Here is a 4,458-nt window from a genome sequence, read left to right as displayed (position 1 = left end):
TGTTTGTACATCTCTGTGTGTGTGCAAACACACACAAAGCGACTTCTGAAAAATTCTGTTGGCAGTCTGCACAGCTGCTGTGGGCTGGGGGAGAGGCAGTCCCAGGGCTGGATGGTAGGTAGGGACAGCAAGAGCAGGTAGAATGTAAATTTTAAACTTTACAAAAAAATTGTATTTTTAGACTAGCAAAATATTAATATAGATGCGTCTGTTGCTGGGGGGGAAGGAGCTTTGGCTGGTATATTTTATATTTTTCATCTAACCAGGAGAAGCTATGCTGGCAAATTTTTTTGTGAGTGTGAGTTGAATCTGCAGTCCATGGGTCTTGTCCAAGTAGGTGTGACAGCTGTCTGTCCTCAGGGCAGGCCTAAGTGTTTGTAGGTGCAGGGCACAGTATGCCAGACCCTGGGAGCTATGCCCTGTGTCTCTGCGTGGGCTCCTCTGCTCCTCACATGTACTGCAGGCACAGGGTCTGTGCATCCCTGGCTGGACACAGCACTGGGCAAGGGGCTGCTCACAGGAGCTGCTTAGTGCAGCTCTTGGAAATTTGGCAGTGGACACAATGGTGACAGAAATCCTGTGCTTGGATGTATCTGTTCGATGATGGCTCAGCACAGGAAACCATCCTCCTTCCTATGGCAGAGTGTGTGCACGACTTGCTGTCTGCTCTGGCATGACTGCTTGTTCTTGGTGAAGCTTACAAAGGGAAAATGCTTTGCAGGAATCCAGGCCTTGGCAGAGCTGCACTGAGGAATTTATTCCAGTCCTTTAAATATAACTAGAAATAGTTTGATTATTTTTTTTAGTGACCATAACTTAAAGGCTGTATGTAATAACCTAGAGAATCAGGAAAACATATAAGAGGCAGAGGCTGTGCTTGCTCCAGGGTGAATAATCTGGATGTCCACCAGCCCTGTTTAACAATAGGCATATAGCTAATTTCCTTCCTCTTCAGGTCTTGTAAACATTTTTTTCCTTAATGTAAAAGAAAGAGAAAAAAAAAAAAGCTTTTCCTTTCCTTTCTTAATCCGAGGATTTAGCAGTGTTTTGCTGTGTAAGAGGCAGAGATGTTTTCTGTCCCAGAGAAAGAGTAAAGCTGAGTACTCCTTCCTCCTGCTTCTCCCTCAGCACATGCATCCCTTGCAGCCTGTCTGTCCTGCTCTGGAAGAGTCAGAGGGGTGGACTGGGCAGGGCTGTGTGGGGCCAGGCAAGCACCAGACTCTGCTTTGCAAAAAGGTTTTTAGATACTTCGAGGCCAAGAGGAGAATAAGATTGAATACTTGCAAAGGGTCCGGTCAGACAACGCTGCATTGCTGCTGCAATACATCACAGGGGTATTATCTTGAGGAGCAACAAGGGACATTTAAAAAAAGTAAAAAGTCTTACTAAATATATAGAGAATTTAAGGCATTTTAAAGACCTATGAAAGCATTTTATATGGGGGTTGCTGGGGAGTTTCTCATTAGCCTGACTGCGAGGCCCCAGGGAATCTTGGCTGAATTGTCTGGGGCAAGCAGAGCAGATTCTGTCTTCTCCTTAGGAGCCTGCAGACCTAAAAGCCTAATTTTTTGTGTCTGCTTTTGAGGTAACTGAAGTGAAGGTATCTTGTTTTTCTGTGCAGCTGCACGTTACAGTACTGATCAAGAAAGAGTTTGGGAAATAGGGAACTGTGGACCATGGCCTGAGGAGTGGGGACAAATGGCACTGGGTATGTCTCTGTGCATGTGTTTGCAGAACACGTGGGGCTCTTTGCAGTGTTTGTGATGGGAAGGGCCTCTCCAGAGCAGTGCCCAACCATCCATTAGCACACAACATCAGCGTAATTCAATTAGAACATTGCAGAAATCATAAAAATAAATTGCAGGTTGGTATTCCCTGCTTTCCCCATTAGCTCCAAATTTCCTGTCCCTGCCACCAAGCTCGCTGCAGCAGCTGGGCACATGTGTGAGGGACATGTTAACACGGTGCAGCATGGAAAAAAAACCCTCAACATTTTAGGACACAAGATATTTGATGTTTGGCCATTAAGAGTTCTCCCATGTGCTTGTTTTATACAGTACACTGCTTTAGATTTTTAATTGCCTTCTGTAATTTGTTTTAAATTTTCCCTCCTTTAAGGAGGAAAAGAGAAAGCAAAAGAGGAAGCAGCAGCTTTTGAGAAATGAACCACAAAGTAAAGGAAAACCACCCTGTGGTCACTCCTTTTCCACCTCTCTTCTGCTTTGCATGGCATCTCCCAGCTATGTAAATCAAAATTTTCACTCGGTATCTCCAGAGAAGGAACATCTTGACACAATTTGGAGACTTATTTTTTCCTCAGGGCTACCAGAGCCCATGCCAGGGTGTTTGCAGTGCTGTCTCTGCTGCTTAGGACTCTTCCTGCCCGTTCCCTCTTGGCTGTTCCCTGTGCTCTCCTCCACACTGGTCTTCTAATCCTGGTGCTGCATTGTCTGCTCTCTGAGTTTGGAGGGTTTCTGTTCTCCTCTAACTGTTTTGTAGGGTTGAGTTTAATTTTGGCTGCCAAAAGAGCAGAATGGATGAGAAGCTTGGGTCTTATGAAGCGAGCAGAGACTTGGCGCTGCAAGTATTCATGCGTTAACTTTTTCCCATTTTCTGTTTGTTGAGATAAGGGACAGAAAATGTGTTCTCCTTCCTCACCTTTCCCCTTGGGGAGGCCTGTTTTGGCTACACAGCTTGTCATCCCCTCAGTCTTCCTTCAGTACCTTGTGCTTGTCCACTGCCTCATGCCCACCAAGGCCACTGATCTCACAGGGTCCCATGCCCTGTGGTCTCCCAGTTTCCAAAGCTGTCCCTGCTCTTTGCCCATGTCCCCCTGGCAGCTCCCCCAGGGCCCCAGCTGGTCCTGTTCCAGCCACACCACCTGCTTGGCATAGGCTGTGTCAGGAGCTAGTCAGGGAGCTCTGGATGAGAGAGACTCCACAGACACCAAGCTCTTTTTCTTTGTTTCTACATGTATTGTATTTTGTCTCATTTAGCTTCTAAATGCAGAATGCTGAAAAAAACCCTCCCAAACACTCACAGCATGAAATTCTGGGATCTCTGCTGCAGAACACTGAAAGGGTTGGTCACAATTCCATGGGCATTAGAAACCTGTTATTTAGCAAGTACTCTGAAATGACCTGCCCTGAGTGCCTTGACAAGCTCAGACATCTTACAAAAGTTGATTTCACTAGTATATCAATATGAGAAGATTCTGATTACAGCAAATAAGGATTTCCAAAGAAATAAACCTTTGAACTTAGCAAAGAACTTAAGAGTAACTCTCTTAGTTGAATATTTTTTCAATATACTGTGAGGTGTTTGATCCAACTGGTTGAGTTATGCTGGCTTTAAAAACAGCATCCTTGTCTCTGCAAGGACCTGCAACCCAGTTGGTATAGTCTGAGGTTCTCAAAATTTTAAATATCTGCTTTGGAAGCACCAAAAAACAAATAAATGCAAACTAGAAATAAATCTAGGGAAGTTTGCAGCTCTAGTTGCTGCATTCCTCATTTATTCTAAGTTGAACTTTTACTTTCCTTGGTAATGTGTGGATTTTACAACATTACATCAGAATGTGTACTTTTAGAAGAGAAAATAAATTCTCATCTCCTCATTATAAAATTTACTTAAACAGAATGTGTACTTTTAGAAGAGAAAAAAAATTCTCATCTCATTATAAAATTTACTTATAATTACTAATTTATATATATACTCTAAGTATTTTTGATAGTACTCAGACGATGTGGTAGTGGTGGAACATGCAAGACAGATGTAAGATTTTTTTGGAGCTGGATAATAAAAAAGGAAACAATACTAGTAATTATAAACCCTTTCCCAGATTACTCTGTTCGTAGGAGCTCACGACACAACTCTGCATCTGCAGAGCAAGTCTCTGCTCCCAGCACTCCTGGGTTCATGGAAGTGGGACGTGGTGCTGCAGGAGGAGCTGTTGGCTGGAGTGACTAGAGATCCCCAGGGGTCCCCAAAGTCTGACTGACATCCCACAGCTGTAGCACCTTCAGGGAAAGGAGAGGTATAAAAATGTGATTCCTCTCCGTGTGCAGTGTAGCACAGCCCTGACACTGCATCTGGCAAGGAAACAGCCTCCCCAAGATTCTGCTGAGGCATCTCTGGTGGTGCAGCACCATAGGTGTTCCCCTCTTGTTTGGGGAGGGAATCTCCAGCAAGAAGGAGTGATCTTCAGATGTGAACACAGCATGGGTGTCAGTATTTAAATTAGAAGCACACACCTGTGTATTACGGCGTTTCCTAGAAAATACTTACTATTAAAAATGTTAATTGGGAAAATTATAGCGATAGCACAGAGGAGGAGAATTAATTTCCATGGTAAAAGAGGCAAGGAAAGAAAAGCTCATTTCAAAGTGAGCTGTCGAGTGCTCCCTCTACCCCATCACCCACCTGTTCTCAGGCTTCTTTAAGACAATGTCTGCTGGA

This window comes from Acanthisitta chloris, unplaced genomic scaffold (genome assembly GCF_000695815.1).
Source record: "Acanthisitta chloris isolate BGI_N310 unplaced genomic scaffold, ASM69581v1 scaffold24598, whole genome shotgun sequence".
Taxonomy (NCBI): domain Eukaryota; kingdom Metazoa; phylum Chordata; class Aves; order Passeriformes; family Acanthisittidae; genus Acanthisitta; species Acanthisitta chloris.
This window is presented reverse-complemented; position numbering follows the sequence as displayed.